This window comes from Poeciliopsis prolifica, unplaced genomic scaffold (assembly GCF_027474105.1).
Source record: "Poeciliopsis prolifica strain line A6 unplaced genomic scaffold, Auburn_PproV2 SCAFFOLD017, whole genome shotgun sequence".
Classification (NCBI taxonomy): Eukaryota; Metazoa; Chordata; class Actinopteri; order Cyprinodontiformes; family Poeciliidae; genus Poeciliopsis; species Poeciliopsis prolifica.
In genome coordinates, this window is record NW_026562392.1 from 1,017,657 (window position 1) to 1,045,654 (window position 27,998).

The following is a 27,998-nucleotide window of genomic DNA, read 5'->3' on the forward strand; positions in this document are numbered from 1 at the left end:
TTTGACCCTCTCAAGACGCTTTACAAAAAACATCAATTTCATTCAATCATAAAGACAAATTCAGAGTCAATTACATCCACTCCACATTTATCATCGTCATCAAACAGTAGACGTATTTCCATTACAAATGTGCGCAAAACTTTATCAGTATTCTGCTAATGTAAAAAAAATACAATTCGGCTATTGCAGAATTTCTATTAAATACAAAACACAACTAAAATCACACATGCATAAGTCGGTTCATGTGAGATTTAAAAACCATGCAAAATCGTCATCCTCCTACCACTTCCTGTAGTCGTCTTCTTTTTTGCCAGTAGTAACATCCAGCTGCTGATCATATCACTCCCATGATGCAAAAAGTGTTTCCATTGCAGTTTTGTAAAATACACTAATTTAAGCACATCAAGCACTACATTTTTTTTTATTAAAATTTTTATTTATTTTTTATTGGCAAGTCTCCATTAAGCTAATTTATTTTTGTAATTACAATTTTTGCAATTATATGGTCAGTGGAAATGCAGCTAATGAAGTCAAGTTCAGTTTATAAGAAATATTGGTTAAATAGTTTTCAATAATATCATCATTCCAGCAAAATCCAAAGCAAACTCAAGGCCGTTGTGTCCATTTATATCAGACTGAAAAATGCATTTTGTTCCAATTGTGGAAATTTCAGGCCAGCTCTCTTGCAGATCACTGATGTATTCCAGCAGGAAATGGCTGGGAGGAACCCTGGTGTTGTGAAGAAGCCGTCCCTGACACCTCAGCGGCCTGATTCACAACACCAGCTGACCCTCCCCACCCACACAAGCCTCCACCACGGCCCTCTGAGATGGTGCAGAGGCAGTGTGACGAGAACTTCTCTCAACGGACAGAAACATAACACACACACACAACACCTGCTGAACAGCTAAAGGTTCTGCAACATTTGAAGCCATCTCCCCTCTGCAGTACAGTTCTGTCCTGGATCACCTTCATACACATAACTGTAGCAGTACAGATGTTGGAGCCTCAACAAATATTGGGACCAGTTTCCACGCCGTTCACAATCTCTCCACTGGGGGGCAGTTTTCACACCAGTTCTGCTTTCACATTTTACTGGCTGCTGATCTGACGGGAAACAGGTCAGACACACACACACGCAACACACACACACACACACACACACACACACACACACACACACACACACGCACGCACACACCTCGATTTAACCTAAAGAAAAGACAAAAAAGTCAAATCAATTTAATCAGCAATTAAATGTTGGAAATATGTCATTTAGAATCTTGACCTCAGCACTGCAGCAGTCATCTTTTACAAAATTCCCAATTAAAAAAAATCTTGCAGAGTTGCTCTGTGAAACAAAAGGCCCAGCCCATAAAAGTAGCAGCGCTCTATTTGTTCATCTATTTATAAAGTGCTTTGGAATTGAGGACAGGGTTATGATGAAGCTGAGAATAACTTTGGTCTCACAGCAGCAAGCCCTAATCCACCTTGAAGCAGCCCCGCTGAGTGGGAACACTCCAATCATGTCAGAAAAACTAGGTTTGCAGCAAGAGGAGATTTAGTAAAACTGTAACCCTGCATCCCTGGGAGGCCTAAGATCTGGTTTCTAACAGTCAGAATCTGGGATGATCCCTCTGATTATACACTCAGCAGGAAAACATGATTTTAATTGGTATCACAATTACTGATGTTCAAGGTAAACTGCAGGTTTAATGAATGGAACTGACAAACATAGTTTGGTTTTATTAGTTATTCATAGGAGTGATAGTAATTCATGTGTTTATTTTTCTCGTATGGGAATAATAACAATAATTTTATTTATTTCAAATCATTAATAATAAACATCCCCCAAGGATGTTCATCCTACCACAGCCCACAGAACCGTGGTAGGATGAACCTGTGCAACAAATCTAAATCCTAAATATTCCAGTCAACTGTCAGCTGTATTATAAGAAAACAGAAATGTTTGGGAACGGCAGCAACTCAGCCATGAAGTGGTGGGTCATGTAAACTGATGGAGTGGGATCAGCGGATGCTGAAGCACATTGTGTGAAGAAGTCGCCAGGTTCTACAGAGTCAGTCACTACAGGCCTTCAAACTTCATGTGGCTTTCAGATCGTCTCCATCCGGCAATAGGAATGGTATGCCATTTAGGCTCATATATAAATCAAGGTGAGCAAATACTTTTGGCAATAATATGTATACACAGCATTATAATAACTATTACTAACAAAGCAGGACACTGGTTGAAACAAGGACATTTTCCCAGGCCTCTTTCTTTGCCTCAATTGAAAAAAAGAGGCCTCTTTCTCACACACACACACACACACACACAGCCACACGCACACGCACACACACGCCCCCCCTCCCCTTCACCCCCACACACACACACCCAAATGCTCTTTTAATTGGCGTATAATGTGTCATAATAATTATCATTATCATCTTGTTTTAACTTTTAAATTTGTCTAATTTTACCTGCATAATTCACAACCTGGCCAAATTTCATTAATTTGCATCAAAACCGCCAAAGTTATGAAAAATGGAAAGAAACATGGCCAGGCATCAAAAACAGTGTGATCTCCAGCTTCAGATACAGTTTAATAAGGCATGAAGAATCACCATATGTACCTTTATGGTTCTAAGTGGACTAGAGGCACACCTCCAGCACTGTGAGCCCTCTGCAGCTGTGTTAGTTAAACCTTCACACTGGGCCAGATCCTATAATGAAGTTGCCAGTAACTGTGTCAGAGTGCTTTGCTGGGCTGTAGGTGGGAGCAACTGATTAGCAGCAGCGTGCCCAATGTTCTGCAGGCCTGGAAGTGAAGCTGGGTTTTAAGCTTTGCCTTTTCTCACTACATTAGTCATCAGTTTGTCCTTTTCTCTGACCGGTGGTGGACAGGTCAAGCCTTTACTAATTCTTCTGAAAGCTGCCGCGGCACACTTCACATAATATCCAGGCAACACATTCCTGCTAATCCCTTTTCATCAGGTTCACTGGCCTTTCTGGTCTATCTAATTGCAACAAAGCCCTCATGAGGGCTTTTGTGCCAACAGAAAGTTCTTTTATGGTTTCAATTAAACGCCTGGACTGGCTCAGCGGAGACTCCTGGCTGACCGCCAATGTCCTTCAGACAAAGAATGTCATGCACATAATGAATGGAAACACTTGAGTGAAGGAGAAGTGGAAGAGGTGCGGAAAGTGGTGGGGGGGAAATAACCCACCCAGCCACTCTGCTCACAGTTTAGCTGATTTCACAAGCACTTTTAGAGAGCTGAAAGATTTGAAGTAACAATCAAGAGTAGCCTGAGGGATTATCAGCTGGAGGAGGAAGAGGGAGCGTGTGCATGTTGGGGCAGCGGGGATGCAGACAGGCTCAGTTAGAGGCAAAAAGGTGTGCCAGTTGAAAAGGTGGAAGTGGTCTGAATCTTCTAAACAATGGTTTATTTAAATGATGTTTGAAGCTTCCTTTAACCTTCTCATCTAAACATGACAAAGTTTTTGTTTTATTATTTTCAGCTACTGTTGCAGCTGCCACAGTCTGTCTTGACTGTTAATCTGTCCTTCACTAGTTCTGTAGCTATCGCTGCCCAGATCTTCCTTTGGTGGCTTTCATTTCAGCACAGAAGCTGCATTTCCATTGCAAATGTGCACAAGTCTACATTCTACAGATATTGAAAAAAAAAAAAAAAAAACTCTATTTTACTATTTTGAAGTGTTTCCATTGAATGAGAAATTAAATTAAAATTGCACATGGATAGGCTTGTTCATGTGACTATGTCAGACACAGATGTAAATAGCTATATGAGATAGCTTGTTCAGGCTTTGGAACAACAAGCCGTTACTTTAAATGTGGGAGTGGCTCTATTTCACTCTATTTGGGGGTTTTGGAAAAAAATTGTATTTGGTGATTTTACAGAAGAGCTATAGATTTAACATGTAGAAATGATGCAACTTTTAATCAGTTGTGTGATGCAGTGAGAGTTCTGGTGGAACCACCTTCACATAAAAGAAACAGAAACAAACCATCATCCTTCTACTACTTCCTGTCTTCTTCAGGGTTTCAGTAGTAACATCCAGCTGTTGATCATGTGACTCGTAAGATGGAAAAAAAAATGTTTTCATTGCAGCTTTGCAAAATTCATCTGTTTTGGTGCAGCTGAAAAACCACCTCATCCCAGCACAACTACTTTTTCTCAAAAGATGTGAATTTTTACAGAATTGGTGTTTTTATTCAGCAAAATTGTTTCAGCTGTTCCTGTTCTATGGTTAATGGAAATGCAGCTGCTGGACAAATGACTACTGATTCCAGTCAGGGTAAAAAGCTCAACACACCCCAGGATTTAAATGGAACTCAACATAATTTCAGTGTGAGGTTTGTGGTTGTTCATTATTCTTGTCATCAGAACATCTCAATGATAAGTCCTAGACTTTTGCATCATGTTGTTAATTATCTTTTTTGGTCATGCTGATGTAGATTAGCTGCTGTGTTGGGGATCATTGACTCGATGATGATCCCAAAACCTCATCTGTCAAGCAGTTTGGCTTCATATTAGACAACAGGATGGTTTTGGTGAACAGAAGTCAACTTAATAACTCTAACACAGACCAGTAGCTGTGGAGCAAGTCCAAATAACCTCCCCTCCACCATCGTGCTTCACTCATTTTGAAAACCATGGCCTTTTATTTTTTGCTGTCTGATGTTTTACTCAGATCCAAAGCTTTCTCCTTCAAAACTTTAAGCCAAGTAATACTGCATGCTTTTCTCCTCACTGTTCTGCTATGAACCTGATGTGTTGAGAACTCTCAGAAAAAGCTCTTTGGTTTCTTGTTTCATTTTTCTTTTTCTTTTTTTTTTTGCAATTTTTTAAAATTCTCAGTCTGACCTTGCAGCCCTTTTGCTGAGAGGAGGGTTCCTTCAAAGATTAACAGCCGTCTAGATGCTTTCCACATGGGAATAATCTTTCTCTGTAGGATGAGGGACTATTAATAGCTCCAGAGGATGTAGAGGCTTTACATCCTTTCTAAGCAGCAAGCACACGGCGTTTCAGTTATCACTGGACATTCTGTTGCATCTGGATTCAGCACAAAAGTTATTTGCAAATGATCTAAGAGTCACTGCTCAGCTTTACACAATTAAATATTTTCAATAACCCAGACAACAATCACCCAGACAAGCTGACGTTAGAGATTTATTTTATTTTCCCTTAGCTGATGTTTTGCAAAGTAAACAGTTTAAACCTGATCATGCTTATCATCTGTAAATTACTGGCACTGCCTTAAAAGTCTTGTCAGTATTTTTCAATTAAAAATTTAAACTGGCTGATATAAAATCCAGATTCACACTGTGATGAGTTCAGCCTAACTGACTGGACCTTCAGGCATCTAACTGGAAATAAAAGCAGACAAACAGACCACAGAGGGTTACTGCAGTGCATGCATCTTCATTTAGGAGCTCTCCAGTTTAATATCTTTGCGCCTGACTTTGATTACATAAACACATATATATTTCTCATATGTGGCTGCCTCACAATACCTCAAGCAATAACATTTAGTTGTCAAGAGATTTTTACGATCCCAGTCTGTTCCACTGTGAACAAAGTGCTGCAGCAAAGCCAGCTGCTGTCTGTCTGATTCTTTTTTCCTGATTAGACCCCCAGCCCCGGCCCTCACACCCTCCGATAATATTTTGCTTAGCAGACACCTCAGGCATGATGAGAAAAACGTGTTCTCACTAAGAGGATTACGATTATCTCCTACATGAAAAATCTAGGACACAGTAAATAAATAGTTTTGTTGCCATAAACCTTTTTCATTGTTTTGTCTATAATTTGAGTTCAGTTATTCATTTATGTTTCATCAATGTTTTTTGTTTGAATTCTAAAGCTGTACATGTATGGATTCATTTAAGTTCACTGTTTAATTCTGTGCAGAGGGTCATCTTATTTAACAGGCACCTCTATGGAAAGTCTTCTGGGACAAACATGCAAGAAGAATTCATGTGATTTTTGTGCAACAAGAAAACCATGCGTAAACTATCGCTCCCATTGTAATATAACGGCCTAAGTCATTCATTGTCAAAAAATGTTTATTTTTTCCTCTATCATCATTTGGCAAGAAAAGAGGTGATGATGTTTTTTCCCCCCAAAATAACTTTCCATTATTTTAGGTGATGTTTATGTGTGATGTTTGGGTGTCAAAATTTCATGCGCGTAAACTAAGTGTTAACAGCACTTCAACATTTGCATTTATAAAAGCTTCATACAGTCATCGAATGCAATACATCTGTTAATGTCTGAAGTGTTACTGCGATAACGTGCATATTTACTAATGAAGCAGATGGTAATTCGAAGGAAAGCACTCCTTCTGTTTGCTAACCTGCTATAGCCATGAATCAGAAACAGGTTTATGCCTTACTTCAAGAGAAGGTAATATCTACTGTCTTCCCGAATTTTGCTTTTGGAAGCACAACCAATCAGCAGCAAGGAAAGTGAATGCTGCTGACATGCTGCTGACATGTTAATAGCATGTCAGTGGCATCGCGTCTGGGTGTTTCATTGTTAAAACCTGCATTTTATTTTAAACATATCAGATATGATCCATGAAAAGTTCTGTAAAATGATGGGACAATGAACAATTTCATATGTGTATCAGAAGGTATGTTTTTGTTTTATTCTTTGTATATAATATATAGTAATATGAATTATTTTGGCAAGCCTTTCCCTACTAAGTCTCTACAGGTTGTGATGATCTGCACAGTTAGAGCTGAGGCTCCATCAGGAACATAGACATGGTTCTGATATTTTCAATATGGTGCACCTTTATTCTGAAACAGTAAACCATTTAAAACCATTTGAAACCTCATACCTCCTCCTCTTTGTGTCGTTAGAAAGTTACACACTCTCTTCACATCTCTGTTGAAGGCGTCTGTCTTTTAAGCTTCTTCCAAAGCCCCGCCGTTTCTCCGCTCTGCAGAGAGACAGAAAAAGATGAGAGCCCAAAGCCAGCTGAGCATTTTCTAATGGAGGTCCTGGTCGTTTTATTCAGATCAGACACCAGCTTCAAAGACTTATCATTCTTCTCACAAGCTGAGGGTGACAAGGAAAGAGGCTGTCACTGCATTCAGTCACTCATCAACTTTTCAGAATATTTGCTCTGTGTAATCACTGCCTGCTAAATCAAGTTTTGTTCATCATATTTAACTTGTTCAAAAGTCTCTGGTTTGAGGGGTTTTATGAGTTTTTTCAACTGATTATTCTGCGCAAGCCAATGAAATGAAACGAAGGCGGTAAACACTGTGGAGGTCCTGACTGACAGAAATATGTGCTGCAGTTTATGCGGAGACAGACAGAAACGCTGAGCAATCGGCAGATGGCCAGATTGAATCCAGCACTTTCGGGCCCAGAATGAATGGCAGCCTTATCACAGGAAGTGCAGCTGGCTGGCGAGAGATGATGCTACACAGCGGGCTGCCTGCCAATCTGATGCCTGTCTGGATTTCAATAGCGAGCGAAACTTGGAGGCAGCACAACAGAGGAAACGCTGCATTTTCATATGGAAATATTCAAGAAAGCCCAACTGATGTGGCATGGCTACTTTTGTAGCAACAGACTCTGATCGGATGATTTAAACCCATTTATGTCTTCGTGCAAACAGTCAAGATGCTGAAGGTAAAAATCGCAAATTATCCTTTTATCATAAGTTTTCAATAAACTTAATAATGAATTTCTCAGGATGCTGTGGTGGCTCAGGAGTTCAGAATAACCCACATATGGAGACCTTAGTCCTCTATTTCTGGCCTGGTCACCTTTCTCATATGTCTTCCCTCTTTCTCATTGCCTGACTTTTCTTTCTGAGCACATTCAAATAAAGGCCACTAGAGCCAAAAAAATGTAAATAATGTTTCGACTTCTAGGGTGGAATCCAGCATGTTTCCCCCTCCATCACTGCTGAGACCAAAGAGTTCCAGCATGTAGACAGACCCCAACTCTCATTCCTTCAAGACAGGTTCTGTTTTTATTTTACAATAAATAAGCCAGACATAACAAATTTCAAATACAAAGCTGTCAGGAACAATATGAATCAATCCCTTTTTATAAACCTCAATTAATTATTTAAAATCAAATTTAACCACAAAAATACTTATGTTGCTGTAAATCAAATTAGTTCAAGTCTTTGAAGCGTTCCTGTGGATTGTTGTGGGCAGGAACAATGTCCTGTAGCAGTCTGTAATACAGCGAATTTGCAAAAGCCTCCGACTGAAGACACTTTTTTTCTATGACGGACTCATGAAGAGGATGGTACGGGTTGTCCATCATTTTCTTGATTTTATGTTACAGAACCTTACCAATGTGTCCATGCCCTCTGAACACTTTTACGGTTTCTTGCTTTCCTTCAATGTGTCGATTGTCCAACATAAAGTATTGTTCAATTATCAAGCAGAAGAAAAGTCAAATATGCTTTTCTGTCTTTTTCTTTTTAACCAAAGGCTTAGCATAGATTTGTCTTCAGCATTTTTTACTCTGCTACCCCTAAATGCAGTACATTACAATTTTTGAAAGGCTCCAGAGTTTCACACCTCATTTGGGAGAATTTGTGGATATGATCTTTATTCTGCCATAAAACCATGGAGGAGATAAAGTCCTTTTGTAGTTTTGTTTATCGTTGTCATAGCAATTGAACTAAAGGGCGCAGGGAGGAAAAAGCTGAGATATAAAGCTACTGTACAGGAGGTGTTGCAATCTGTTAATATGTACAGATTGCTTCATATCTGTACGTAATAACAGCTCTATTAGCTCTGAAATAAAACGGTTCTGGAAGTCGTTGGAAAATAATATTGTTATGTTGTTTAAATTGTTACATGAGTCAAATCTGTTTAGCTTTATTGTGTCTTAATGTGAACATGTTGGTGTACAAAAATATTACAAATACATTGTATATTCTTTATGCAGTAGATCGGGTAACAAATGGGAGTTATTCTGAGATTTAAATGTGTGACAAAAGCTGTACCTTTGTTTTAAAGGATCTAAAGCTGTGTATGGCTGCACAGTTGCGCAGTTGGTAGCACTGTTTCCTTGAGTTCTTTCTGCATGGAGTTAGCATGTTCTCCCTGTGCATGCGTGGGTTCTCTCCGGGTACTCCGGCTTCCTCCTACAGTCCAAAAACATGACTGTCAGGTTAATTGGTCTCTTTAAATTCTGCCTAGGTGTGAGTGTGTGTGTACGTGGTCGTTTCTCCTGTTTGTCTCTGTGTTGCCCTGCGACAGACAGTGAAAAATTCTAAAAAACATGAATCTTCCTTGCACTTCACAGTTATGATCATGTTTGTCTATTGTGTAAAATAGTAGAATACACTGATACTTTGGGTTGCAAAGTGAAAATAATATAAAAAAGTTCACTGGCTGTGAGTACTTTTATAGGGATCTGCAGAAAGCAATAAGTATCGCTTCTATTGCTGAAGGTTGTGCGACTAAAGTCAAATAGAGTTTGAAGAAGAAGGAAAAAAAAGCTATTAAGTTTTTCCTCCTGGATTTTCTTTGAGATCAGAGCTGCCTTGACTTTAGCGCAAGAGGAGACTTTGGAGTTTAATTAGTTTGTAAAGTGTTGCAGGGCGTGCCAGCCCTGAAGCGGGGTCCCCATGGCAGGCCAACAACAGCCTGCTCATTAGGAGAAGGCACTGGGCTAGATCTGCAGCTCTGCATGGGCTGCTAGCCGAGTCTCTGCGGCACAGAGGGACACATGTGAAAACTGCAGCAACATGAGTAGAACACACACACACCCACACTCGAGAAAAGATCCAACAACCCCAGAAAATCTGTGACAGCAAGGAGTGGATTGAGCAAATGCTTTCGTTTGTCACAGCCTGATGTCCCTCACAGTTATCTGTCTGAAGCTTGCTGCACTGAAGGACTGCCATGAAACTGTTAATGCCGCCTCCTATCTATGGTGGTGCAGAGATGGTGTACACTCTGAACCGGTCGCCTGTCCATCCATGGTCCATCACAGGCCAATGCAAGGCCAACATGTTTTAACTCACTCAGCAGGATTGAGTTAGTTAATTAACTGCCATCATAGAGATGGAAATCATAGAGAAATATTGTATGAACATGAACGAAACATCCTGGACTAGATCTGGACAAGAAAGTAAATGGAAGAAAAAAATTGCACACTATGGGAGAGGGGTCACCACCTTCAGCCCTCCTGACACCAGGACACACAGCGGGCATATCCAAATTTTCTATCTCAGTCTTAAAGTTCCAACCTTTTCACCCCGCAAAAAATCTGATTTTGCCACTTCTGTATGTGGAACTAAATCAGATACATATTTGATTGTTTTCAAAGCACCTGTTGTCTAAATGATCACATCACTTTTCATCTGACTTTCATGTCACTCGGATGATTTTGCACCACAAGAATTCAGACGTAGTAAATCTGGATGTAAACAATGGCTGAAAGTTATAATAATGAAATTATGAAAGAAGTGTGGGTCAGTGGACACCATCCCATCACAATCGGCCACTTTTGGCTCTGACTACTGACCCAAACAGAAGCTGCATGCAGCCAACGATCCACTGAAGGCCATCACTAGTGGTCGTCTTTTCTTTTCATCACTTCCATCATCTTGTTATGAATTAAACAGTTCTGTCAACGCTGATTGCTGAATAAACTTTAAACCTGATACGTAGACTCATTTTATATAACTTCTGTAAACAATGTGTGACATCACTTTAGGATCACAACCGTCCACACAGCAGTGTGATATTAGTCACGCAAAACAAAACAAAGCAAAAATCGGATTTCAGCAAAAACTGGGAAGTAAGCATTAAGACCTGATCGTAGCCTTGCTGCATTTCTGCTCCAATCAAACTACTGCACCACATCTTTAGCGTGCCGTCAAGTTCGGCAACGATCTGGTAAGGAACCGTTTGATTTGCAGAGTTCAACTCAATGACAAAATTTTGTCATTGGGAAAATTTTTGATTAATTTTCCCATCAGGAATAAATAGCTGAATTAGTCTTGCTTTGAGAGACGACGAGTAGTGAATTGAACTGAACTGAATTTTTTTTAACCTTTGCTCATTGGAGTCTCCGGCCAGTGTTTAATTCTGCCGCTTATTTAGCTGCTGTCATTCACAGTCTTTCTCTTGTTCTTTTTTCCTCTCAGGATTTGTCAGGGAGCAAAGCCCTGACAGAGCGCTGCAGCGTTCCGGCTGGCGCTGCCTGGACCTCCCAGGCACCATGGCCTGTCAGACAGCCGCAGGGCGAGGCTCGTTCTATGATGCTGGATGCTATTTTGCAGCTGCAGAGAGAGGCAGCAAAAATATAAGGACTGTACAATGGAAGTTTGACAAGCCTGCTGTGCCACAGCTGCTCCGAAGCAGCTGCTGTCCCCTCCGACAGCCGAGACGATGGAGGGAGCCACGCAGGGAGGCAGGCGGGTATGCAGGGAGCAAGATGGAGGAGAGAGAATTGAAGAGGTGGAGGAAGAATGAAGCAAAGAATAAAAAAAAGGAAGACACAGATGTCTGGTGCACACAAATACACAAACATGTCATGTCATGCTCTATAGGGTTCCATCATCCTTGCTTCCTCTCCCACCATCTTCCTCTGTTTGCACCAGCAGCACATTGAGCTGTCATCCACAGAGCCAGAGCTGCCAAATGACCAGCTCCCGTTAGGTTGTTGCTTCACCTAATTACTTCCGGAGGAAACACACAACATGTTTCACTGCCATAAACTCTCATTAGGTCTGTTGACTACCTCAACCAAAACTTCTGTAATAAAGAAAGCACAGAGAAAGTTCTCCATATGAATCCTACTTTAGCGCTGATAGAAAAATGAAATCTGATTGTGATCACTTCATTATTAAAGAAGCCATATTATGTAGAATCATTGCTTTGGAACTTTGCATCAGGTTATAATGTTATTCCCTCATCAAAAACATACTTGAACTGTTGCCTTCATTATTTAATGCTTGTTTGAGAAATAATATCCATGGCACCGATTGAGCTATGCTAAACTCCTGGGTGGACCTAGCCCTGCCTTTGAGACACAGTGAGGCTGAAGCTTCTAAGCTTCAGCCTCACAGAGCAGCTCCTTCACTTAACTCCTTCTGACTAGCCAGCAGCATTTGGCAAACACCAGGGGGAACTTCAGGTGGAGCTCCCAAAATGAGCTCATTATAGGAGCTACTTCTCAGCAAAAAGCTGGTAAAAACATTGTTGACAGAGGAGCCATGTTGTGATGAATCCCAAAGGTGTAGTTTCAGAAAAAGCAGGAAGCCACTTTAAAGGCGGTAAAATATCAAATTAAATTTATTTTAAGTTATTTGACATATAAAGCATGTTTATAAAAACTGGAGTTAACATAGTAACTTGACTATGTTATAAAATGACAGAATGTGCCTGGAAAACATATAATACTGCCCTTTTAAGAGGACAAGGATCTATATGAGTTATTTTGCCATAACTAAAATTAGGTGAAGGCATTTACACAGCAAAACATTTCAGATTAAATGCAAACTGAAGCCAGCGAGTCTCAGAAATGTAGGACTGCTTGCAGGAAAATGGAGGTTGCTTCAGAGAGCTGTACAGTGTGACTAACAGCTTGAAGTAAAAACAATAACTACAACACAGTTGTAGTTAATGCATCCTATTTTGGCCTTTATAAAACCTTTGAATATTTTTGGACAGCAGCTTCCCGTTGTTAGACTTTAGCCCCCCAGCTAACTCAGTCCTTTCACAGAAAACAGCAAAAGCATCTTAAACAAGAAATGCAGCCCTGATGTGTGACATTGTGTACCAACTTGGGTAAATTAAAAGGTCTCAGTTGATGATTCTGTTTTTCTATGTAAAAAAAAAAATCTTAAAAACCATTTATAGCTAAATATTGATTATTTGGACAACTGTACTTGGGACAGTCTAAATGTATTTAACTTAGGCTCTGTCCACACTGCCTCAGACATTTACTAAGTCACACTAGCAAAATTGTTTTTTTTTCATATTCAATAGTTGTTTTTATCTAGAAACGCCTTGTTATTTTGGATTACAGATTGACATTTGGTTGCTTCCAGATGTAACTCCCAAGGTGGGTCCTTACAGGAGGAAATAACTTTGTTTTAGAGACATGCAGTTTTTGAATCAAATGACAGAGGACGATTTGCAAAGTTACTCTAAAATATGGTTGGATTCCTTAAATCTAGTAAGTCTGAGTTTCTATAGCCAAAATATCCAAGATAGAAGAAATATTCAGTTGTCTTTGAAAGGTTGTGGTTTAAACTTACAGTTGTGTCAGTTCTGTATTTTTGTTATTTATTTGTTTAATTGCTTATTAATTATTTCGACTACTACCACACTGGATCAACTAAAACAGTTCCTATATAACTGACTGTCTGGCCCCATCTTGTGGATGGTAGGCAGAATCCTGAAAGTTTGCTACATCAATATTTTTTCACAATGTAATAACTATGAAAACCTTAAGAAACAGTCAGAGGATTCTTCATATTGTAACTTGGTAATAAAACCACAGCATCTTTGAAAGGTTAGGCTTTACTGTTCTCACAAATTGACCAAAAGTACTTTATTCTTTTATTATATTATTTTTGCTTTAAAGACACATTTCTGAACAAGAACAAATAGACCAACCAGAGCAAGTCTTGTCATCATCTCCTCCAGTCCAGTCTTCTGAAAGAAGTCAATCTACTGACCTACTTCAATCCCTGTTCATTTATTTCGTCCTGTAAAAAGTAACTACCTTCATCCTGCTTTGTTCCAAAGTTGGGGGAGGTTATGAATCCTCAGATCAAAGGAAGTACATCATTTAGTTTTTACAGTTCTTTGCTCATCAGCTTCAGCTATATTAAAGGATTATAATCTATTCAATGACTTGAAGAAGGAAGGTTTAAAACTGATAAACAGGCTCAACAGCTTGTGTTAATCTGAAAACTGTGAATACCATTACGTTTACTCATACATAGTTTTTTTCTACATTTCAAATATACTTTGTTGCTATTCTCATGTTAGTTTTACAAAAGAGCAACTCCCAGGCACCAGGCAGTCCCCGGCAGTGATCCAGAAAGAGCCGTGAACCACAGCTAGAGTCTACAGACTGAATTGGAGAACTAGATCCAGTTGTTCTAACTTCAACACAGTCCACGTCTCCAGCCAGCCATCATTTCTCAACATCCAAGGGTCCAGACCTTCCAGACGAAGCAAAGCGTAGAACAAGAGGCTTGACTGTACCAGGTTGGAAAACATCCGTTCACACCTCACAACTCTTCACCCACACCTAAGATCCACAAAAGAACTGCCCTCTTCCCTCTGACCCTCTGCCTGCACTACAGATAAATGGTACATCTGCTGTACGAAGTGGTGTACTTGTATCGCACTTCATCTGCACCAGAGGACCCCAAAGTGCTTCAAGCTACATTCAGTCATTCATCCTTACACACACAGATAGTGGTAAGCTACTGGACAGTAACCACAGCCTCAGACAGAGGTGAGGCTGCCACCGGGCCAACTCACTACTGGGCCCACTGACCACCAGCAGGCGAGGAGGATGTTCTAGTGTCTTCCTCAACAACTGGGGTTGTTACAGAAACATCCAACTTTCCAAGTCAGAATTCACAAAGTGCTGCAGTTAGCTTTTATTTAACCTAAAACCTGCTATTTTTAACTTCTGAGTGGGAAACGGACAATCATACCAGTTCATGTATGGCAGCAAAGGAATTAAACCACGGTAGGATGGTGAGTTTCAATAAGAGCAGTTTTCTTACCACGCAACTGACTTCAGTCTGGTAACCTTCTGGCTTACAGTTGACCTGGGGGGTCAGAGCAGATGTCAGAGTCTTTGAAAAAATGATTTTATTTCATTTTTTATTTATTTAAACAACTGAAGTTAAAAAAAGTAACACATATTGACAAAGACAAAAAATTTGTTGAGTTGTTCGAAGGGAAAAACTTGCATAATACACCAAATATGAGTATACATCACTTACTCTGCTGAATTACATTTGTTGCATTGAAATGTGCGTAGAATTCAACGGCATATTTTTGAAGTATATAGGATCTATATGTCATCCCTTCCATGTAAGAAAAATAATCTGCCTCTCAAATACTGGACTCCCATTTATATGGCTAAAGTTTTGGAGAAATATGACAGATTTATATTTTGCAATAATGTTTGACATATATGCTTAATATGTGTGAGTGCTGTCTGTCTGCGCTGCCTCTGTCTCTCTGAGGCGCTGATGAGGTCCGCGCTGCGTTGATAATAAGCTCATTAATCATGCCTCTATGATGATCAGCATTGATTAGCTCGGGGACGAAGCAGCCGCTGCTCTGAATCAGAGATAGCAAAGACAGGGAGGGTTCAGCAGCTGAATGCTGGAGGGGGCCAGATGAAATCAGCCTGTTTTTCTTGGGAGAGGAGATGGTTATCAGTGGGAGCGTCAGGAGGACATGCGTCTGTACAGGAAAAACTCACATGTTGTTGCTGTTCAAAGATGCAGGAATGATGGCAATGAAGTCAGAACTGAAACCACATTTTAAATTGAGCATCTCACAGAAAGACTGATAGAAAGCTGAGACTTTCCTTCATGCTGACCATCAGTAACCCGACCATTCTTCAGCCTTTTGGAGCAGATCGTCTCCCTCTCTGCCTCTAGTTCTGCTAAAAATAAAAAGGCAACATATTTTTCCCACTCTTTGCCCAGTTGCCTCTTCTCTTGCATGCTGCTGAATAAGCTGCTTAAGTGTTACACACAGCTAGACTATTGTCAGTTATATCCTGGACTGAATTTAATTTTGTTTCCATTGAAATTAATTAACCTTGTTACAGATATTGTCATAAAACCAAATCCTCATAAAGGTTCATGGAAAAGTCTGATCATAATTTAAACTCTTCACTTTTTCTGTTGTGAGTTTTTAAGAGATCATTTTCAGTTGAGTTGTGTCTGTTTGTTCCCAGTGATGGATGGAAGTCACACAGCGATCATGTGGCCTGTCACACATTAGCAGGATGGAGCAGCTCCTCATGGCACAATGAGAACAGTTCACTCATACTTTATGGGCTTAGGCTGATTTGTGTGTTAATATTAGTGCACAATCAGAAAAACACGATGTTTGTAATATTGAAAATATTCCAGTAACAATGTGACAGTCAATAAATATATTTTTTTTAATCAGGCCAATGCAAACAAATGCAGCTAATAATGTTTTTATGTAATTGACATGGTTTTCTTGAAAATATTGCATCAAGCTAAAGCTGAAAATAAATTCATGCTCGTGTGTCACAGTTTTAAAAATGGTACAATATTCCTATTGCTCTATGTTGTCAGAGCAAAAGCATTTAAAGTGCCGTCCATCAGTAGTGTGGTGTGAAATGAGGCCGGATACACATCAGGTAGAGGTGTGTTATGCTCACATGGATGTGTTTTGCTGGCTTCATGGTGAACGCTGCGCTTTGCATTACAACACTCTCATCTCCTTCAGGAGAAACGAGGATAAAAAATGAGGGCAGGCCCAAATAAGAATGGAGGCTCCTGGGGTCCGCTCACAAATCCCTCAGCAGTGAAGGAAGCATGTCCTCACCGCTCTGCTGAAGCTACCTGACTGAGGCGGATCGAGCCACACTGATACAACTGATACATGTTTCTGTCCTTATTTGAAAGACGGGAAGACTTCTATTTATGTACGTGGCTTATTTCAAACTCTAGCCTCATCTCTGCCTTTTCTTTCTCCGGTGAAAGAAGACACTCAGCAGTAAGAAAATGTTACAGCAATGCTTCTTAACCTAGTTAACAATGTAGCACAGACATTGGGAGCTATTACAATCTAAAGAGCCATTTCTGCTCCTAAACATACTAAACAGATTATATGTAGAGACAAAATAAATAAAAAAAAAGGACATGTATTTTAAATCCCTGCCACTTAAAATGTCAGCTATAGTTATTATTAGTTTAAAACAATCAGAAAAAAAAACGATAGAGAGAATGTAAAAATGGTCTTGAATAATAGATAGAAAATAATCAACAGTAGCCTGCAGCCTAAGCAAAAGAACAACCTTTATATCATTACTATCAGACTGTTCTATGCATCCCTCCATTAAAACCCATTAAACTGGTTCAACCAGCCTAGTTATGATGTTTATGTATCAAACCGTTTCAGGAGCCGACAGAACCTCAGGTTGCTCCAGCATGTCATCTGATCTACAGATCCAGGTCCTCACTCAGTGTTTGGTCTAAACTCCATTGAATAAACATAGCAACTTATGTGCCATTGCTGCAACACAACCCAATAGAACAGTATGCAAAGTCTCTGTCTGCACCAATGAAGATTTTATTTCTTTGGCCGACTGAACACACAAATAAAGTTTGATTAATTGACCAATAAGATGATTGATACAGCAGCCATGAGTATTTCAGTTAATGATTATGGTGGCACTAATCAACTGTAAGCAGCACTGTTGAACAATCAACCAACATTGTCATGTGATCAGCTCCATTGACTTTGGAAGGTGGAGCTGGATGTGACGTCACAACAGAGTCTCACAACCACCTTCATGTCTGACCACCGTCAAATAAAGGCCACTAGAGCCCCAAAAAACCCTTTCAAAATAACATTTTAAAAACTTAAGTATTATTTCAAAAATATGACATGAACTTAAAAACAAGTAATCCTACTCGAATAAAATAAGAATTTGAATGTAATTCAAGACTCTGAAAAATATGACAACTGAAAAAAACTATATCAAAATGCAGTGGACCCTGATGTTCACAAGATTGTGGATCATTGATTGGCTGCTTTCCAATCACTGATCAACAGTGTGTAAATTGGCATTGCACCGAGGTCTTCCAGCTTCTGACGTTATATTTTCTTTCAAACATTTTAGAAATGCTCAATGAAAAAAAATCTGCAAATAGGCAAGTTTTCCACAAATAATTTGGAGTTACATTCCACAGAGGGTCCACTGTATACAAATATGAAAAAACCTCAACTAGTTTTAACTCATAAAATAAATAAAATAGCATTTTAAATAATAAAAAATGACTGAAATACATAAAATTTTTGGTAAAATATTCGTTCAGTAAATTTTTTTTCTCTTGACTATGTTTGCACAGATCTGTTGTGTTAAGTGGTGGTGAAACCATTGACATGCACAGTAAAATTACAAAATAATCATAAGAAAGTGTTTCATAAATGAAATAATAATGAAGTAGAATGAAAGAGGGAAAACGACAGAACGCATCAAGAAAATGACGCAGAGTGAGGCACAGAGAGCCCATAAACCAGCTGAAATGGGTCATATATGACCAAAGTACACAGCACCAACCGACCTCCATGAAAAAGTCTTACTGTTGCAAAAAAAATACTGATGGTAATGGTTAAGCGAGCTTCTAAATGTTGTAGTCAGCGCAAAAGGAGGGTAAGGAAATGAATTTGTGATTTTTTTTTTTTCTTCACCCCATTTACAGGGCAGGTTCTGCTGATGTTCTCAGTGGAAGCTGCACCTGGTTCACTTCTGCTCTCCTCTCAGCTCCAGCAAACAAGGCCAGCAGAGAAAGACAGAAAACAATGGAGTGGTAGACGACCTGCCAAGACCAAATGCACACACACACCCATACACACACCTGCACGTACACCTACATACACACACACACTGCCTATACACGCACACACACTTTTTTATTACAACCCCGCAACCACATAGACACACACATTCTCTGATAAAAACCACTAGCAAAGTCTGTCACTCAGCTAATGTTGCATTTTATCAGGTTTTAACACACCTGCCATCCTCAGCTGGAATTAAAGCCTCACCTCTCCCTCTCCCTCGCCTCCAGACTCGCACGTCCTCCTATCTCTAAGTAGCTCTGCACAGTGTGCTGGATTAGGCTCTGTGGTAATAACTTGCATAGTGAAAATTGCAAGACTGAGGCTTCCTTATGTGCCAGTAACATGCTCTCTATTGCTCAGGAATGAAGCGTTGTCTGTCCCTATTAGATTTATTTGCATAACCACCAATCCTGGGAGCCCTACATCTGTGCAGTATTTTGTCAGCTCAGTGCCAGAAACTGTTTTAAACATTGTTCGTGTCAGAGAGCCGTGGTCCTGCTTTCTGTGGCAGATTGGAAAATGATGACATTTCAGAGTCAGTCATGTCAGCCAGTGCCCTAAATTTCTTGTTATGCGACTTAAAGTGTGAAATCTGTCAACCACAGATTCCCACAGAAACTTTGTAACCAGAATTTAAAAAGTAATAAAATCCAACTGAAATACAGTACTGTGAGAAATTGTTAACTGATTTCTTTCATCCTTGCTTTTTGTGCTCAAAGCTAAACGTTTCAGTTCGGCTACTCTTAGCTTAAACATAAAACAGCGAAACATGGTGGTGGTAGTGTGATGGCCTGGGGCCACCTCACTCATTCTCTAGCAGAAAAATCTGAAAGAGAATTTTCCACTATTGGTTTGGGAGCCTAAGCTCAACCTCGCTTAGGTTCTGGAACAGGGCAATGATCCAAATCCGTGAAGCACAGTAAGTCAAAACTCCTCCATCGTGATGGAAAGATTCATCAGCTGTTATCACAACAGCAATAAAGAAGAGAGAAAGGGTGAAGCTGTGGTCAACTTTCTGACTGTGTTTTGTGTTGACGGTGTAAAACACCAGAACTACATAATATTGTGATGTAAACTGTATTTTTCCTTTGGATTAAAAAAAAGTTAAGACGTAGCTATTGAAAGCACCTCCTAAAATCCCTTCTATTTTAAACATTTAATGGAAACGCAGTAGCTGCGTTTCCATTAAATTTGGAAATACAGAAATAAATTTGCTTCATTGGAACAATGAAATTTAAAAAAACAACTTTTTCAACAAAACATTTTCAACAGTATAGGAACAGGTGGAGTTTGTGAAACTGCAGTGGAATCACTATGTTTTTTGTATCATGCCAGTTTGAACACAGCAGCAACACGCTTCTTTGTGGGCTCAGTAAATGTCAAGTTTGTCATTCGAATGTGTTGAATCCATAACTCTTCTGTAAAATCGGGAACTATTTCCTCAAAACGTTGCGTATATAGGAGCGCCTGAGCAGGCAGGCCTTGTCGCTCCAACCCGTGGATAAGATGCCAACGTTTCCTCTGACATTAGCAGAATATTTAAAAGGTTTTGCAGACATTCACAATGGGAATGCAACCAATGTGGCGAGTGTGTCTGAGTGCAAAACTGCAAGTGAAGCTCAACAAATTTATTTTCACAAGTGGAGCATTATGGCATTCGATGTGATGCTCCACTTGAAATACATCTAAAATTTTGGTGAAAATGGCTTTGAAAGGGAGCGAGGTGGAGAAAAAGACCTTTAAAGGGAAAGACTGGAATAAGAATAGTGGAAAGAAAGAAGGATAGCAAGAATACAAGTCTGCATAAACGTCTGCCTCTAAATCGGCAGAAAGAGGAAAAAAACTTTTAAAAAAATAGACAAACCACAGAAACAAATAACAATTATGCATACATATATGAGTAACTACAAAGCCACTAAAAAGAATATGATACAAGTTAATACAAGATTGTTTTAGTGGCAACTCCAGCCCAATGAATGTAAAACAGGAAACAGCTCCTGGATTCTAGCAAAGAGAAAACTGAAGAAACAAAGAGATTCATGTTTCCTGGAATTGGAGACGTGCTCCGTTCTGTGAGGAGCACAAATATTTAAAGTTGATCATTTCGTTATTTCAGTATAAGATCCAGCTGTCACTGATCCATACTCACACTGTACCCTATATTTAAGCTCTGACTGATCACATCAGAAACATTCAGTCTTGCTTGTAATCTGCTCCTGCACTAAACAGAGCTCTGCATAGGTTCAAAAATTCAAGAATTCATATGCGGCAAACATTTCTTTTCCCACCCACGGCGTTCCCTTCAGGTCGGATTTCAGAGCACAACATCGGAACAAAATAAAAATCTCTGCTGATACATGTGTGTGCGTGCTCAGCCTAATGAATCACGTCGCGTCTGGGAAAATATTCCAGCGACAGTCGAGTCACAATGCCTCAGGATGAGCAATCTCAAAGTGAGCCGATGTGCTTTCTAGAGTCAACATGTTCCCTTTTGTCTGAGCAGGAACAAAGGTCTCCCACAGCTGCTGCTGAACGCTGCTTCATCTTATCTGCTCCTAACATGCAGGACCAAAGACTTTCCCTCCTCTGGGCACACATGCAGGGAATGATGGAATTTAACCAAAAGGCTTTGTTTTACTCCACCACTGCTCTGTAGCACAGGCATGAAGTGTAGCTACAGCCAATCACAAGTGGTCCTGATGAGAGGCAGCGTGTGTATGTGTGTTTGCCCTAGTAAAGTGTGGATGCCTTTGTGTGCAGCTATGTGTCAAACAAAGGGCCGCTAAGCCTGCCTGTCCACACAGCCTGGGTGGGGGTGGGACGGGGGGGGGGCATCCAGCCGTGTTAAAATATTCCACACCGACTGTCTCTCCTCCTCCTGACACTCTGTTCTTTTCTGTTAGTTTCTGCTCTTTTTCAGGCATGTTCACATCTTCTCCCTGAGTCTGTCCCTGACAGTCCCCCTCCCCTCAAGCATCTTTCCATTTCAGTCCATCTGACAGCCCCAGCACGCACCCAGGACCAGATGTTAGCCGGCAACACATTCTAATAGAAAGTTTACCTCCCAGTATTGCTCTTGTACGTGTGCATGTGTGCATGTGAGAGAGAGAGAGAGAGAGAGAGAGAGAGAGAGAGAGAGAGAGAGAGAGAGAGATAGAGAGAGAGAGAGAGAGAGAGAGAGAGAGAAAGACAAGCGTGGGAAGACAATGAAAAATGGAAGGTGTATCCTCGGGGAGCAGTTTGACAAATAGGGACCGAGGATACATCATCTCAGAGGGGCCTGTTGCAGCCCACAGCCGGTGCACACACTCATCACAGCGACACATGAACAGTAGGTGTGGATGATGGAGTTATGACCGACCCTTCATCATTTAAATGTACTGATCCCGATCAGCCGTCCTGACAGCAAAAGTGCTCAAAGTGGACGAAAGATTAGCGGACAAAGAAGAACGAGCGCAGACCCCAACGTTCAAACATCCAGCTGATCAAAACTGAAATCTGTTCCATAAATCATCTGAGTAAAGGAATCTGGAGACAAAGACAAGAATAAAAGGGGCTTACCTTTCACTTCCTCTGCTGCATGTGACAGTCTGCCGCTCTTTAAACACACACTTACATGGATACACACACACACACGTGATGTCTTACACACACATCAAGCATGAGGAGGGAGAGACGAGGACTCATCATTGTTCTCGTAACTCCTCCCACATGGAAACATAGCTCGGTCTGGATGGGAATATGTAGGAGTAGTACTCCTCACACACAGACACACACACACACAACACACACACACACACACACACCTATCCTCCCTTTTCTCCAGGAATTCCATCACATCCACACTCTTCTCTGAGAGCACAGTCACACTGACAGAGAGGGATCATGTGAAGCGCGTGATGTCCAATGTGTGTGTGTGTGTGTGTGTGTAAGAGAGAGAAAGAGAGAGCGAGAGAGAGAGAGAGAGAGAGCGGCAGTGCTGCTCTGCTGTCGCTCTTCATCAGCCAATTAGAGCGAAGCATGCATGGAGATTGGATGCATCGCTTTATGTCAAACCAGAGCTGCTGAAAACACAGAAATATTGAATAATTTGACTTATCTTTCACAAATTTTAAAAGACGTATCATCGGAACTTTTCCAAACTGCAAATTGGACCAAAAACTGCAAATCAGCTGTGCAGCAATTATGTGCAGCAAATATGTGCAGCAATTTCAATTATTTTATAAAACCTTGTCATGGCAAAAATAAATCTTAAAAGAAAAAAAAAACTCAAAATGATGACACTAATATTTACAGCTATAATTATAGTTATTTTTTTCTTCACTCTGGAACTTATTTTAAATTTAATCAAAAAAATGACTTAAAATGCTGTATTTTTCTCAACATTATTATTAAATATATTTTACTCTCTATAGCTTCTCCTTTGCATTTTTTTATATCTTATTTGTCTCCATATGTTTGCCAAGTTTTTCCTTTAGACTTGCTATTAAGCTTAAAACATTTCATAATGTAATGGAAAAATATTCTTAAGCATGATGGAGAAAAATAGTCAAAGTCCCTCAGAATAACTGTACAGTTTTCTGCAGTGTCTGTAGACGTGCTCTTAATCTTCACATAATCTTAACATACCTAACAATGAGCTGCTGCTGCTTCTTCTTACAGATCAAGAGATTAGTTTTGGAAAGAAAAAAGTATCTATTAGCTGCACTCTGGGCAGCAGGATTGTTGGAATTCACATACATAGTTTTGGACTTCCTTCAATAGAAGCATCTATCTCTGGATTCCTCCTGCAGTTGAACTCACCTTTTACAGTTAAACGTTTGAAAAGTCAACGTAGCCCTGATGTTCTTCATTTACTCTTCTTGATATTTGAACAAGTCTTAATTTGATTAAAGACAAACACAAAGAAAGTAACTCTCATAAGTAAAACCCTGGCGTAAAACCGAAGTCTCCATACCTGATACACTACACTGCGATCCAAATTATTATGGACCAACGTCAAATTAAATCCTATGGATTAGAAATGGGATGACACTTAAGGTCAGATGTGAGACAAGGCAGGTGAGCCAATACTTCTGGCAATATAGTGTATAAGAAAAAAGTTGCATAGTCTATGGGATTAAAAGTTATCTAAATGTCTTTATTGTTTCTTAGAAGGATAACATATTGCAGTGTCCTCTCTGGGATCAGTGGAAGTTTAGAAACACGTGTTTGATAGAGTGAACATGTTCCCATGTGGGACTCAGATTTCTGCTGAATAGGAGCAGCCATCAGCTCTGTGGTGTGACCGGCCCTGCACATGTTAAACACTGCAGGACCGTTCCACCTGAAAATGTTTTTATTATCGCAATGCTATATTACATAGTATTTTGAATAAATATTCAAATACATTATGTTGTGCATTCTAAATGTCCTTTAAATATAAAGAAAATATGAAGGAAGGGTAAAACAAGAGACGAGGTTTTCCCAGAAGGATGTCTGAGCAGAATCTGATGTAAGAAATGTGACTGGACAAGATCTTAAATATATATATGTAGTCAAGTAGAATGTATTTATAATTCTAAAAGATTCAAATTAAAACCTACACAAAACCTTTTCTCCTGAAATCAAAATGTTCATGTTAAACCTGCAGTATGTAACTGGTATAAAAAATTTTTTTTTTTTTACATATTTGTTCATACTTTTTCACTAAGTCATAGCAGTTTGTTAGGAGACAGATAACCGGTGAAAAGATCTTTCTTCCACCTCCTCCCTGAAGAAACGCGTCGCTCCTGGCCAAAAACAACCAATTAGAGCCAGGAGGTGGGGCTCAGCATTGTCCATCATGGCCGTGTGTCCATTGCTTACAACCTCCCACCCTGAATGATCAAGCTGATAAGTATGGCCACCGATGACAGGGGAGAAGCAGTTTTCCTGTAAAGGTAAGTTGCTTCTCCACCATTAGCACATTAGCTGGGGTGGGAGGATGTGAGTGGTGTACACATGACCATGATTGACAGTGCTATGCCCTGATGATCATTTCCTGTCAATTGTTTCTAGTTCATACTGGGAAAAGGCAGAGGAGCTTGGTTTGCTCAAAGATTATCTTTCTCATATCAGACAGTTACAACATAGTGAAAGCTGAAACAAATATGTGAAATACATATATGGTTTCTTTTTTTTTTTAGAAAAGAGACATACTAGAAAAAAAAGTGGAATGAAAATTACATCTGAAGATAGGCACCAGCACACCTCCTGACCCCACTAGGGACAAGGGTGTTAGAAAATGGACGGACGGACGGATGGAAGTTACATACTACACCTTTAACAAAAAGAAAAATATTAGCAGATATGTTTGAATCAAATACAAAAACATGCAAAGCAATATATTCATGCAGCTATTATCAGAAATTGTGGTGGAATGTAAGTGTAAAGTCAAAGCTTCAGAATACCAACATGACTAAAATTAAATACATTTTCTCTGTTGCAATTTCAGTTGAAACGCACCTGATTTGGCAAAACTGTTTCCTCAGTCTAAAGCCACACCCAGAGGCCTTTACAGGCCCCAGCGCTGCGGGTGCTCTCTGTCTGACTCTGTTTTAAAGGCAAATAGACGAGCAGTGAGCATCGTGGTATGATACACGCTGCAGCTCTCAGCCTGCTGGAGTTGCAGCGTTCTCTCTGCAGATTCCCGGTGCAGGCGGCCTGATGTGGGTGGCGTCTCTCCGCCTCATGGAAACAGGAGACGGATGAGCAAGTGTTCAGACCAGCAACATTGAATTACTGCTGATCATACAGAACTAATTCAATCGGAGGCGATCCTTGTCCTCCATTTCAATCACGCCTCATCCTCAAATCATTCTGGGGTTTTCTTGCTGCTGACAGCCTCTCATGTTCCCAGAGTCCAGGTGAGCCACCAAACCGCTTTTAATGGCCAAACTGCAGAAAGAGTGTCGGGGGTGCATTACTCAGCAGCGTACTGTTACGGCTTTCTGCTTTTCAAACGATCTTCTACTTGCCAGCACATGTGAGAACGCAGAAGCTTCATGCCGCAAAAGCATACATACAGGGTTGCTATCAGAGCCGGGGGCCATTATTAGCTCAGATAAAAGATGCTGTTGGAGGAGAGGGGGAGCAGGGGACCTACGGTGATCTGACAGTGATAAAGCCTGAACGATAGAGGAAGAAATTCATGTGTGTAAAGTGATGCATTTGGAGGGTTTGGCTTTCTCATTAGTTATGCAGCGCAGTGCCAGACTGTCCAGGCAAATTCAAGGCAAATATGAAGTTTGGGAAAAGGAAACTACTTAAATAAAAGGTGAAGTTTCAGGATTTGCACAATGTGCCTGCGCCCCCCCCCCCCCACACACACACACACACACCCGCACACACACACCCGCACCCAAACACACGCACTCCCGCCCCTAGAAGAAGAAGCTTCCGCTAAAGTTAATGAAACTGCTTCGATACATGTTCATCTGACGTTGCTTCCTCTTTAACAAAGTCGCTCTTTTCCTCCAAAATCTCCTGCATCACATCATACACTGGCCTTGTGCACCCTGCTGGAGGACCTACGTATTACAGTTGGGCAGTGCCAGTTTTATCCAGATACGTTCCGTTGTTTTTGTTGTCAAAAATTTGCTGTTGTCATTGTTGCCTAAATCACTTTTGACAAAAAATGACTTGGACCATTATTTTAGGAAGGTGAAGAAATAATTTTCATAAAACAGAACAATAATACTGATGTGCAGAAATTTCCCCCCCCTCCAAAAAAAAAGAGTTTAGCCTTTAATGTGTGGAATTTTTGACTAATTTCTGTTTTTCTAGTGTCAGTGTTGAAGGGTTAACCCGGAGTTAGTGTAAGCTGTGAACACTGGGGTCAGACAGAAGCAGAACGCTGATTCCCATAGATCAACCCGACCCCGCCTTATTCACTCTGACACCACCAGCATCTGGACTCCACCAGGTGAGCCCCTTCTATAGGGGTCCCCACACACATCCACCGTCTCCTTGACAACCACTTACCATGACAAACCACCGCCACCCCCTTCACCATGACGACCTCTGGCACCCAGCCGTCCTCCGGAGGCCTGGAATGTAGCTAACTCGGCTGCAGCGGAGCCAGGCCGGCTGAACCCCCTTTACCTCCTCACACCCCGTCACTGCTGGGGGCTAATGCAGAGGAATCACAGGAAGCGATTCTCCTTTTCACAATAAAGCCCACTTCACCCTCCACAAGTGACCCCTCACCTCCAGAAACAAGAACCGATTGGCTCCACGCACCCACCCACCGAATGGAGATTCTGTCCTGCTGCAGGCTGAAGGGAAAAACTCAGGGTAGAAAAATAGTTTGGATTGCAGCATTAACCCAGTTAAGGCCCAGTGGTTTCGCCTGTTTCAGAGCTGAGTGGAGTGTGTGCAGCGAAGAGAAGGGCTGATTGTGCGTTGTAGGATTGCGTGTGCAGAAGCAGCGGCTCGTCACACATGCATGCCATTTCTTAAAGCTTGTCTTTGTGCCTGCAGGTTGCATAATGATTTCCTGACAGCCTGTCAACCATTTCAAATTGATTCCAGGAAACAGGGCTTCCTTCTCCATTCTCCATGCCATCATCTGCATCCCCTGATGACTCTGCTCCTGAGCTGTCTCTTTTGCTCACATTACCTTTTCAGAATACTGCTGTCCTGGGTGGAAGCGACAGGAAAAGAAAATAATGTAGTCGCCCAGGTAGACGGGTGATTCTGAGTTTTTGACTTGCAGCTTTAAGACCTGTCTCTAATTTCAAACTGCGTGTGAAAGTTTTCCTTCTGGCCTCCCAGGATGGGGCGGAGATGCAGAGAACGACAGGCAGCTGAGAATGTTGCATGTTTTGCTGAGTGGTGTGTGACTTACCCCCCGGCTGTCCCTGCAGGCTCAACATGCTCTCACAGCGCTGGCTGATGCTGCTCAGTACTCCGCTCCTCCCAAAGCTTTCATCTGCCATCGCTCCAACCTCCCTTCTTCTTTCCCTCCCCTCTCTCTCTCTCTGTCTCTTTCTCTCTCATCCTTTCTCGACATCTTTTGTCTACCCATCCCATGTCTTCTTGTCCCTACATCCCAGCTCATCTGATTTCTCTGTCCTCCCACTTTCTTCATGCTGCTTCTCTCACCTCTCACTCTTTGCTTCACTTTCTCCATCTTTCTTCCCTCCCTCCCACCCCTCAGCCTCAGCAGCGCTCCGGGAGCATGGTATCGCTTGTCTCTCGGCTGGCACAGAGAACAGGCAGACACATGGGAGGGCTGTTTTGTAATCCAGCAGTTCATACCACCCTGGCACAGTGAACGGGGGTAGGGGGGAAGCAAAGCATGAGGAGAGGGGGAGGGAGGGTTGAACAGGCCTATACTGCTACCTACTAACCTATACT

General features: G+C 40.9%; 1 long non-coding RNA gene across 1 annotated transcript; it reads right to left on the reverse strand.

Moving 5' to 3' along the window:
• Positions 1 to 820: 820 nt before the first annotated feature.
• LOC129367470 (uncharacterized) lies at positions 821 to 27,826 on the reverse strand. The gene is made up of 3 exons (XR_008606707.1): positions 27,487 to 27,826; positions 6,872 to 6,973; positions 821 to 1,212 (listed from the first exon to the last, which is right to left on the reverse strand). It is a non-coding gene; the product is annotated as an uncharacterized LOC129367470 (long non-coding RNA).
• Positions 27,827 to 27,998: the final 172 nt, after the last annotated feature.